The sequence below is a fragment of the Pseudophryne corroboree genome, unplaced genomic scaffold (genome assembly GCF_028390025.1).
Source record: "Pseudophryne corroboree isolate aPseCor3 unplaced genomic scaffold, aPseCor3.hap2 scaffold_553, whole genome shotgun sequence".
NCBI classification, from domain to species: Eukaryota; Metazoa; Chordata; class Amphibia; order Anura; family Myobatrachidae; genus Pseudophryne; species Pseudophryne corroboree.
Window position 1 is genome coordinate 345853 of NW_026970153.1, and position 11970 is coordinate 357822.

An 11970-nucleotide genomic window follows, 5' to 3' on the forward strand; every position below is an offset into this window, starting at 1 on the left:
AGTAGATCATCCACGTACTGTATTAATACTGATCCACTCTCTGGTTGGAAAGACTGTAAACAATCATGCAAAGCCTGGGAAAATATACTTGGACTGTCTATGAAACCTTGTGGTAATCGGGTCCATGTGTATTGGACTCCTCTGTATGTAAATGCAAACAAATACTGGCTGTCAGGGTGCAGAGGTACCGAAAAGAAAGCGGAGCAGAGGTCAATAACAATGAAAAATTTCGCAGTGGGAGGGATTTGCATAAGGATGACAGCTGGATTTGGCACTACGGGGAACTGACTCTCAACTATTTTGTTAATCCCCCTTAGATCCTGCACTAGCCTGTAACCCCTCCCCCCACTCTTTTTAACAGGGAAGATGGGACTGTTGGCAGTGCTGGACGTTCTTACCAGGATGCCCTGTTGTAGCAAGCGCTCTATTACTGGGTAAACTCCTAACTCCACCTCTGGCTTCAGAGGGTACTGTGGGATTTTTGGAGCTATCCTACCATCTTTTACTTGCACAACTACTGGAGCTACGTTTGCCATCAATCCAGTGTCTTGTCCGTCTTTAGTCCACAGTGACTCTGGTATCTGGGATGTCATTTCTTCTACTTGGGATGGAGTCCTATTTGTCATAATGGTATGTGACATTAATTTTGATGGGGAGTCTAACATGTCTCGCACTTCCTGAGCGTGATTCTCAGGTATGTCCAAGAATACACCTTCAGGAGTACAATAAATGACGCACCCCATTTTACACAATAAGTCTCTTCCCAGGAGATTAGTCGGTGCCGATGCAGCCAGCAAAAAGGAATGCTTGGTATGTAAAGGCCCTACTGTGATCTCGGCTGGTTTGCTAACAGGGTAGTGCTGGACTACTCCCGTTACTCCCATGGCTGGAATTGTCTTACCAGTGGTTCTCATGCCCACTGTCGAATTTATCACTGATTTGGCCGCCCCCGTATCTACAAGGAAGTTTAATGTTTTACCAGCTACATTAATTGCAATTTCGGGTTCACTCCCAAGACTTGCAATCAATTTTACTGGCTGCAGATTACAGGTATGGCCACACCCCTATTGGGTATGGTGACCTCCCTGAATCCCGCTGGCAGCAACTACTTGTGAAGGGGTTAAATGGGAACTACCAGAGGCTTGCCAGTCTCTGTTCGGGGGGTATCTTTTTGTTTCCCCTGCATGTGGCTCATAACTCCGTTTCTGCGGACCCTGCTCCCAATGTCGTGTGTCGTGTCGTTGTCTAGGGGGTTGATATGAGTTTTGTGAATGTTTCACTCTACAGCAGGCATTCCCAACCACGCTCCTCAAGGCACACCAACAGTGCAGGTTTTAGTGATATCCAGGCTGCAGCACAGATGGTTAAATCAAAATAACTGAGCTACTAATTAAGTCACCTGTGCTGAGGCCTGGATATCACTAAAACATGCACTGTTAGTGTGCCTTGAGGACCGTGGTTGGGAATGCCTGCTCTACAGTCTCGTGCCATGTGTCCCTGTCTATGACAAGAAAAACAAGTTACCACATTTGACTTACCCACAGGGTTTGGTGATTTATACAAAGGCTGCCTTGTGGTCAGGGCCTGTATACTTACGGCCATTAACTTATCACCTTGTGATTCCCTGTGTCTGGTGATATTCCGATCGTGATCCACAGCTGCCTCTCTCAAAGTAGCCACCGACAGACCTCGCCAACATGGTTGCGTGGTCTGTACCCTTGTCTTTAATGTCTCTTTTAAACCATCCATCAGTACAGATACTGCTACTTCTCGATGGTTTATGTTTGTTTTAATGTCCTCTATACCTGTGTATTTTGCCATATCTAGTAATGCCCTGTGAAAATAGTCTGCAGCAGTTTCTGACTCTTTCTGTTTAATGGAGAAAATCTTGTTCCATTTAACTACTGCTGAAAAATACTCCTTTAATTGTAAATTTATTCTTTTTACATTATCTTTGTTGTACACATCTGTAAGAGGTACATCCTGATCCAATCCACAGTCAGCTAAAAATTGAGCTGCGTCGACATTGGAGGGTAAACATGCCCTCAGCAATATCTGCCAGTCTTTGTTATTGGGCTCTAAAGTGTTCCCTAGGTCTCTGATGTATTTCTGGCAGGCAACTAAATCTTTCCTAGGGTCAGGGAATTCGGACACTATGGTTCTTAATTCCATTCGGGAAAATGGGCTGTACATGGCAATGTTCCTAACAGGAGTGATTCCTGTTGTGTCAGTTTTCCCATTTGGCACTGCTATTACCCTAACAGGATTAAGTCTACTAACATCATTCTGTGTAGATTCTACAGCCTGTGGTGAAATGGTTTCAGCATAGTGTATGGTGCCGTACTTACCCGTAGATACGACCTCACCTGTCCCTCCGCTAGGGGCCTTTGTTACTAATCTTAAGGGTTGGGCCGTGCCTACTGTTGTTTCTGATATGGTGGCTGCTAGAGAGAGCGCTGATATTGTTGCCGATTCGTCCTCTTGATCACACTCCTGGGGAAAGTTCAAAACAGGGTACAACTTGCACGGGTTAGTACTTGCATTGGTTAACTTATTAACATTTACGCAGTTGCTAAGTGTTTGTTTGTTACACCCTAATGCGTCATTCTCCGCAACCAATTTCTCTCCCGATATGTATGGTGGCGGCGGGGCCGTGGCTATCAATTTCTTGACAGGATTAGATCCCGCCGCCAGAGCCAATCCTCTCTGTATTTCACCCTCCTGTTGCCATAACTGCAAATAATCATAATGTTGGATTCGTCTCTTTGTTGATTTAATGAGACATATCCTCCTCCTTAAATTTTGTAACACTTCTGGGCTAAAGCTACCTACTCTTGGGAATTTCTCCCCGTCATGCACAGTCATTCTCTCCCATTCATCACATAAAACCTCTGTGTGTGAACCATATTTTTCACACATTACGTACCTTGCCGACCCGACTGGTCGGTTTACTGAATCAACCCGAACCGAGGTTGATCGCCCCCTTCCTGAACAATTGGCCCTCATAACTTGCAGGCGTTGCTTTCACCACCTCTGACCTTCAATCAGGGTCTTCAGCGAACCCTTACAATAACCAAAATGTTCACGATAGGCTGACGGTGGCGGTTTACCGAGTACCCCACTCACTCGCCCACGCCGACCAATACGACCTACACACTGCCCTAGTGCTGGCGTACTCGACCCAGGGCCCCTATGAACCTTCGTTTACTGGAACATGTGAGTGTGTTCCGCAGAGCATTGACCCTTTCCAGTAACTGTTGGTTGTTGGACAATTCCTGAGTGACCAGCGAACTTCCCTTCAGAAAATAAAAAATTACACAAATCACGTCAGAATGTACAAATAGTTTTATAACCGGTTGCGTACACAAATGGTACTGGTCAGATTAACTAATGCACACAATTACGTGCGGTACAATCGTTCAGCACATAAGCAACTAATCTTATGTACTGAGCGACCAGTGGAATCGAAAATTTCGGCTGCGAATTCCTTCAGCCAGAGCTTTATTGGCCTATATGGGTTTTGCACCAACCCCCTGGGTTGTGCCCTTTTCTCTTATTTATAGCGGACTTCTTTGTCTGCTGTACCTGGACCTCCTGGTCTGTTCTGGACCTCCTGGTCTGTGCTACAGTATGACCTCCTGGTCTGCTATACTCTACTGCTCAAATTTTATATTTAACAAGGGATGCCTCCCTCGCCACCATGTACGACACTTACATGCATGTACCTCTGCGAGAACTCGACTTCTTGTGGTTCAACCTTGAAAATTGTATAAACTTATATATACAAAAACACTCACTCACCACATATATACTTTTGTTTCTATTTCTATTTCTGCGCAGAAATTTTCTTTAAACCAGATGTGTTGTGAATTTGGAGAAGGATCTGTTAGTCTAAATTTCGGACACTAAAATAAACTTGCGCCATTTATCGCGTTCCCACCTTTTCGCCTGTTAAAATAACACTACCGTGTGATTTGAGTTACGTGAGCGTGCCCGGATGCTCCGTTTGCGTAATATACGCTGCGTGCGTCGGCCTTTGAGTTGCGTACGCGAGTCTCACCCTTTGTTAGAGACACGTGTACGCAAAGCAAATCTCCACCGTAACACAACTAACACGTTTATCAATGTAGATGATCCTCGATCGTCTACCACGCACCACACCAATCTCTCCTTGTACCTTTAGGTAGAGTTGCGTGTGTGCTTTTACACTTTATCCCTTAATATATTACTTTTACACTTTAACTATGAAATAGCGACAAATCTCTCTTAGCACGTTTTATCAATTATAAAATGGCAAACAGGAGAGTGATATGAAAATACACGAATGAAAAAGAAATGCAGATATGTGCGTGCGTACGCAAGACAGAAATAAACAGTTTTAAAAGACACTAGCTTTTGTTCTTACCTCCGGTTCCGGATTCCTTCAGCACCCTTTACTAAGCGAAGCAGACGCTTAGCCAGACAGCACTACGGGGAATATGATCTCCCGCCCTTTGCTGATGGATAATGTCTGCTGAAATTACCTAGCAGAGATATGTGAAGGACGGACGAGCCGCCAATTGATAAAGCTAAATATTTATCTTATTTAAAACCCTTTAAGAGGTCTAAGAACACTGTACGCTATTGACGTATGGAGTACCGTAAGGGTACGCACGTTGCGTAACAATCGCTTAGCCGTAGTCGAGACGCTCAAGCGTCACGTTCGCTTACGGCCAAGAGATCACAGGCAGGCACGCTATTGGCTGCCGACTAACGTAATGATTCGCTATAGCGATGCGAACGCTCAGGACCACGAGGAGATCACCAGCGGCGCAAACGCTCACAATGTTAAACCCTTATAACTATACCATAAAACAGTGTATTATGCAGTAAACCTTGGTGTAGAGATAGAGTGTGGATGCAACACAGTGTAACCTTATTAACTAAAAAGCGCTCTGAGAATACTTAACACTATAAGAAATACACAGATACCGTGCTTAGGGTCTAACGCCTTATATGAATGTTATACTTGAAAAAAGAATAATACAATACAAGTCATACACTACAATATAACATAGACTAACTAACCAGATAACTACACAGTAAAATACAATACAATACAATTACGTTTTAAGGGAAAATGAGAGAAAAAGGAGAAGAGAGAGAGAGAGAGAGATATGGCCCATAATAACGAGAAAGACAATATGATTGCGGAGAAAACTTACGCACAAAGGGAACGATCGCATGCGCCTCTGGACATCCAGCTCCCGATTATCAGCAATGAGAACCGTTGAAGAGTGAGAGCTGGATGTGGTCGGCTTGTCTATTTATGCCTCACACACAATACAATTCAATGGTCCCTACAATCTCATTGTTCATTGGACACAGGAATTCCTCTTCGCATTATAACAAAAGGTCATAGGTTGATTCATACAGGTGGGCTGTGACAATTTCCAACTGCTCAGGTGGGTGGGAAACTAGGTTTCCCGCCGCATGGATAAGTAAGTGCAAATAATAGTAAATGGACATAAACTTCTTATGTCCATAACTATTCGCACAAGCGATTAATCTGTTTCAAACCAACACCGGAATATTGCTAATTAAATACTCTTCCGATGGATACTAAACACCACTGTATTACTCCTGTCTGACCCTTCGTATCAAACAAAGAGGGATCTCTCTGTCCATGAACATGCTAAATTAACCAAACTTTCAGATTCTATCAAAGGGACCATTATCTACAAAATACATTATATAGTTAAAATATGTTATGAACGAGTCGCCCGCTAGACGCACACAAACTCTACCGTAAATGCGCATACCGTGCGCCTGCGGGTGCCCGCAACAGCGAGTATGCGCACGCACGGGAGAGCGCACGCATGCGCAGCAGGGACACATATGAGGTGCAAATATGGCAGTGTGCATCGTGATATTTTTCTGACTTTGACAAACCCAATAAAGAGGCTTATGCCTCTGTGCTCGTCGGCGACGATATAACAACCACAACGCAATAATACGTTTGCGATCCATGTGATAATGCTGCTCAGTCACACACACACTGTGAAATGCTGCTGCTGCTGCTGCTGCACATGCCTACTTCATCCCAATTTAGAACCACAGCATTAAAACCGGCTAAAAGCTGTTGCATGTGAAAGGCTCAGCCGGCCGGCAAAAAACCGGACAGCTTTTGTCCGGCTTATTGCCGTCCGGCCAAAACCGGGTAGTGTGTTACAGCCCTTAGGCAAGTAAAAGGGTGTGGGCCCTGCAGCTCTACCTGTAGTTCGCATTGTGCGTTGGAAGGCACAAAGTAAGCAGACGGGAGAAGTCAGGATAGTGCGCAAGGGCATAGAAGGGAGCGGCTCAAGAAAAGAGAAGTGGAAACAGACAGCAAACTAGGCTGGAGAGAGACCTGAGACAAAGAGATCTGAATTATACGAGAGCCGACCAGGGGAAACACAAATTATGCAGTCAAGTTTCCCACATTTGGAGAAATCACAGGAGCAGCACACCCAGAGTGCAATGGGTGAGCCTTGCCCTGGGAGAAGCACCTTCATGATCATAGTATCTCACGTGGCAGGTAAGCAGGAGTTGGGCAAGAGCTGAGGAGGGTCGCTGCTCGGGCACCCCCCTGTCAAGTGAAGGAGATCCAACTGAGGCAGCACAAGAGAACTCTCGAAAGAAGAACAAAGCTAGAGGAAGATCTGAGACAAAGAAATCTGGCTTTTACCAGAGCTGACCAGAGGAAAGCACAAACACAGTCCCCCACTACCACAAATAATGCAGTCGAGTTTCCCACATTTGGGGAAATCACAGGGGTCAGCATACCCAGAATGCAATGTATGAACCTCACCCTGGGAGAACAATCTTCATGACCATGGTATCTCCTATGCAAAATAAGTATGATTTGGGATAGGGCTGGGGAGGGCCGCTGCTCAGGCACATCTCTGTCAAGTAAAGGAGATTCAACTGAGGCAGCACAAGGGAACTCTCATCTGGGGACAATAACTGCAGGTAGAACACATATTTTCAGATGAACATGGGAGGGCAGAAGGCTGCCTAATACTGAAGCACCCCCAAACAACAAACCAAATGCAACAACTAGTACAAGCATTCCTGGGGGAAGGCCTGCAGCAGATGGATTTGCATATGGTGATGTCAGCCAAGCAGTGGGCCAAAGTTGGCTGGAACCCTCATCTGCATATGAAAAGAGAAAAGGGGTATGCTGGGCATGGCGGCCTTTTGCGGCGCTTGGATGACCCCTAGTTCGCATTAAACACCCCCACCCTCCTTCGGTGTGGGGCTCATGTTGGCCATGCCCCAGCCCCTGAAGCATTCAAGCTGATTTCTTGCAGCAGCTGGGCACTGTAACAGCTCCAGAGCTGCTCTGTAAGGCAACTAAAAGGGTGTGGGCCCTGCAGCACTACCTGTAGTTCGCATTGTGCGTTGGAAGGCACAAAGTACGCAGACGGGAGAAGTCAGGATAGTGCGCAAGGGCATAGAAGAGAGCAGCTCAAGAAAAGAGAAGTGGAAACAGACAGCAAACTAGGCTGGAGAGAGACCTGAGACAAAGAGATCTGAATTCTACGAGAGCCGACCAGGGGAAACACAAATTATGCAGTCAACTTTCCCACATTTGGGGAAATCGCAGGAGCAGCACACCCAGAGTGCAATGGATGAGCCTTGCCCTGGGAGAAGCACCTTCATGATCATCCAAGCGCCGCAAAAGGCCGCCATGCCCTGCATACCCCTTTTCTCTTTTCATATGCAGATGAGGGTTCCAGCCAACTTTGGCCCACTGCTTGGCTGACATCACCGTATGCAAATCCATCTTCTGCAGACCTTCCCCGAGGAATGCTTGCACTAGTTGATGCATTTGGTTTGTTGTTTTGGGGGTGCTTCAGTATTAGGCAGCATTCTGCCCTCCCATGTTCATCTGAAAATATGTGTTCTCCCTGCAGTTGTTGTCCCCAGATGAGAGTTCCCTTGTGCTGCCTCAGTTGAATCTCCTTTACTTGACAAGGGAGGCATTTTGGATTTTTTCTTTGGGTACCCTTACACCTGATGGTCTGAATGAGAGCATCGAACTTAACAACATTGGCAGTCTCTGAAGATTTTATCTATTGATTTACCTAATATATTATTTATTGAATATCCATTTATTGTATGTTTAATAAATAAACAAAATTATTAGAAGTAGCTATTTTGGGAACAGCTTTCCTCTTAGGATGAAACTGTATAATCCTGTTGTGTGTGTTCCTTTAAAGTTCTTTAGTAAAATCCACTAGTAATGATGAACATCAGATTTCTTCCTCCATCCTCTTTTTACACTTTCTCTTGGTTCTATATATATATATTTTTATTTTTATTTTTTTCCCCTCCTTCTCCCAAAAGGCCCCCCTCCCTTCCCCCCCCCCCCTCCCTGTTTTAAATTTTAAAATCTTTAAATCTTTAAATCTTCGAATCCTTAAATTGTCTGTTTAATATTTATTTTTTATTCAATTCTTTTTGTTGTTTAAGCAGCAATGTAATTATTCCAGGGGTTAAAATAATGAAATATAGAAATAATATTAACAAAAATTAAAGGTAAAAATGAATTGATAGAATGATCCCATTAAAAGTAAATAAATAATATGGATGTTAAGCTGAGCCGGTTGGATTCTAACATGGGACTCGCTGCATAGAGTGCAGGTGATGTTTCCCCTGCGCCACAAGAGCAGCTTTAGTAGTGGCCTGGATTTATGTTACCCTAAAAGGTTTTATATAAGTAAATGGGGATCCTTAGTGCTGAGTCTCTGAATTATGTATATGTGATTATAGATATGAGGTATTGATTGAAAGATTAGAGGTTAATCTGTATATAGATTATATATTTTCTGTTATTTTTTAAACCACCTTGTTGCTTATTTTATTATTATTTTTAATCACCATGTTGCTTATTTTTATATTATGAAATGCCTTTATATGTGCAATTGCTATTAGAAAGTTGTTCCATATATGAGTCATTACATGTATGCATCCAATTAGTATATGTATGTATCCAATCAACTAATTAGTAATGCTATTGGTCCGGTGCATTTTAAAAAGAGCCTGCTAGGCTGCTGATGTATCCTCTGACGAAACCGCTCTTGGATAACAGCGGAGAAACGCGTAAGGAAGGTGACTACCGGACACTCTGATTGCTGAGATATAAGCCCGTTCATGAACGAGGTACATCACGGCGGACGTCTGATGCAAAGACAGCGGTGAAGGGGAAAAAGCAATTTGAGAGCGAGCAAAAGGAGGTCTCTACCCCACGGCAGGGAGGAATATCCCGACCGCAAGTGCCAATAAGATCCAGCCACGGTTAACGGGGGTCGTAGCATACCGCTGTGTTTCACCAACCATCACAGCGCTCTCCCCCTGTTTTCTTTCATTACTCACGTGAATTACATATGAACTTTAACTGCAGTAAATAAGAGGCGTTGGTTACAACTGTTGCTGTTCATCCACAAGAAGGAATTTAATGTATCAATTACAATTGGAAAGTAACGATTAAATTACAACAGCTGTATCCAGGAGGATTTTTTGGACACTTTAATAGACATTCCGTTGTCATCAAGGGCAATATGAAATAGATACTGATTACATTTAGATATGGATAGTGGTGCCTATATATGTTGACTCCATTGTATTTTATTGAATGTAGGTTTCTTCTGTCTATATATATTTTTTAAAAATAAAGAGCTTGTATATTTTATTTTTTGCGCTCCCTTGATAACAAGTGTGATTATCTTTAAAATTTGGTTTATTATTGGTAGAACAGTACTACCTATGGGAGCAGCATTTTATAATATATGGTGAAAATTAATAGATGTATAAAGATGAAATAAGCAACAAATTGGTGAAATAGATACGTTTTGATAGGAGCGCTGGGTTCTATATATATATATTGACATTTGGTTATATATATGTATAGACTTTATAAATTCTTGACAGAGATGTGCCTGAGCAGCGGCCCTCCCCAGCCCTATCCCAAATCATACTTATTTTGCATAGGAGATACCATGGTCATGAAGATTGTTCTCCCAGGGTGAGGCTCATTCATTGCATTCTGTGTATGCTGATCCCTGTGATTTCCCCAAATGTGGGAAACTGGACTGCATTATTTGTGGTAGTGAGGGACTGTGTTTGTGCTTTCCTCTGGTCAGCTCTGGTAAAAGTCAGATTTCTTTGTCTCAGATCTTCCTCTAGCCTTGTTCTTCTTTCGAGAGTTCCCTTGTGCTGCCTCTGTTGGATCTCCTTCACTTGACAGGGGGGTGCCCGAGCAGCGACCCTCCCCAGCTCTAGCCCAACTCCTACTTACCTGCCAGGTGAGATACTATGATCATGAAGGTGCTTCTCCCAGGGTAAGGCTCACCCATTGCACTCTGGGTGTGCTGCTCCTGCGGTTTTCCCAAATGTTGGACACTTGACTGCATAATTTGTGTTTCCCCTGGTCGGCTCTCGTATAATTCAGATCTCTTTGTCTCAGGTCTCTCTCCAGCCTAGTTTGCTGTCTGTTTCCACTTCTCTTTTCTTGAGCCGCTCCCTTCTATGCCCTTGCGCACTATCCTGACTTCTCCCGTCTGCTTACTTTGTGCCTTCCAATGCACAATGCAAACTACAGGTAGTGTTGCAGGGCCCATGCCTTTTTACTTGCCTTACAGAGCAGCTCTGGAGCTGTTACAGTGCCCAGCTGCTGCAAGAAATCAGCTTGAATGCTTCAGGGGTTGGGGCATAGCCAACATGAGCCCCACACCGAAGGAGGGTGGAGGTGTTTAATGCGAACTAGGGGTCATCCAAGCGCCGCAAAAGGCCGCCATGCCCTGCACGCCCCTTTTCTCTTTTCATATGCAGACGAGGGTTGAAGCCAACTTTGACCCACTGCTTGGATGACATCACCATATGCAAATCCATCTGCTGCATGCCTTCCCCCGGGAATGCTTGCACTAGTTGTTGCATTTGGTTTGTTGTTTGGGGGTGCTTCAGTATTTGGCAGCCTTCTGCCCTACCATGTTCATCTGAAAATATGTGTTCTACCTGCAGTTGTTGTCCCCAGATGAGAGTTCCCTTGTGCTGCCTCAGTTGAATCTCCTTTACTTGACAGAGATGTGCCTGAGCAGCGGCCCTCCCCAGCCCTATCCCAAATCATACTTATTTTGCATAGGAGATACCATTTTCATGAAGATTGTTCTCCCAGGGTGAGGTTCATTCATTGCATTCTGGGTATGCTGACCCCTGTGATTTCCCCAAATGTGGGAAACTCGACTGCATTATTTGTGGTAGTGGGGGACTGTGTTTGTGCTTTCCTCTGGTCAGCTCTGGTAAAAGTCAGATTTATTTGTCTCAGATCTTCCTCTAGCCTTGTTCTTCTTTCGAGAGTTTCCTTGTGCTGCCTCAGTTGGATCTCCTTCACTTGACAGGGGGGTGCCCGAGCAGCGACCCTCCCCAGCTCTATCCCAAATCCTACTTACCTGCCAGGTGAGATACTATGATCATGAAGGTGCGTCTCCCAGGGCAAGGCTCTCCCATTGCACTCTGGGTGTGCTGCTCCTGCGATTTCCCCAAATGTGGGAAACTTGACTGCATAATTTGTGTTTCCCCTGGTCGGCTTTCGTATAATTCAGATCTCTTTGTCTCAGGTCTCTCTCCAGCCTAGTTTGCTGTCTGTTTCCACTTCTCTTTTCTTGAGCCGCTCCCTTCTATGCCCTTGCGCACTATCCTGACTTCTCCCGTCTGCTTACTTTGTGCCTTCCAACGCACAAAGGCTTGAATGGCCTTTTGCTGCTCCTCCATCCTCTGAAGCATATAGAGGGTTGAATTCCACCTCGTTACCACCTCTTGCTTCAGAGGATGGCAGGGCAGGTTCAGGAATGTTTGGTGGTGCTCCAGTCTTTGGCACGCGGTGGCTGAATGCAGAAAGTGGACCGCAATTCTTCGGGCCACCGACAGCATCTCTTGCACGCCCCTGTC

The 11970-nt window shown here is 44.7% G+C and overlaps 6 non-coding genes across 6 annotated transcripts; 4 read left to right on the top strand and 2 right to left on the bottom strand.

Moving 5' to 3' along the window:
• Nucleotides 1-6401: 6401 nt before the first annotated feature.
• Nucleotides 6402-6564, bottom strand: LOC135032787 (U1 spliceosomal RNA). Its single transcript, XR_010228266.1, has one exon. It is a non-coding gene; the product is annotated as a U1 spliceosomal RNA (small nuclear RNA).
• A 152-nt stretch (nt 6565-6716) lies between these two features.
• Nucleotides 6717-6880, bottom strand: LOC135032794 (U1 spliceosomal RNA). The gene has a single exon (XR_010228273.1). It is a non-coding gene; the product is annotated as a U1 spliceosomal RNA (small nuclear RNA).
• A 3117-nt stretch (nt 6881-9997) lies between these two features.
• Nucleotides 9998-10161, top strand: LOC135032810 (U1 spliceosomal RNA). The gene has a single exon (XR_010228289.1). It is a non-coding gene; the product is annotated as a U1 spliceosomal RNA (small nuclear RNA).
• Nucleotides 10162-10313: 152 nt separating this feature from the next.
• LOC135032781 (U1 spliceosomal RNA) lies at nt 10314-10476 on the top strand. The gene has a single exon (XR_010228260.1). It is a non-coding gene; the product is annotated as a U1 spliceosomal RNA (small nuclear RNA).
• Nucleotides 10477-11147: 671 nt separating this feature from the next.
• Nucleotides 11148-11311, top strand: LOC135032797 (U1 spliceosomal RNA). The gene has a single exon (XR_010228276.1). It is a non-coding gene; the product is annotated as a U1 spliceosomal RNA (small nuclear RNA).
• A 152-nt stretch (nt 11312-11463) lies between these two features.
• LOC135032817 (U1 spliceosomal RNA) lies at nt 11464-11626 on the top strand. The gene has a single exon (XR_010228296.1). It is a non-coding gene; the product is annotated as a U1 spliceosomal RNA (small nuclear RNA).
• Nucleotides 11627-11970: the final 344 nt, after the last annotated feature.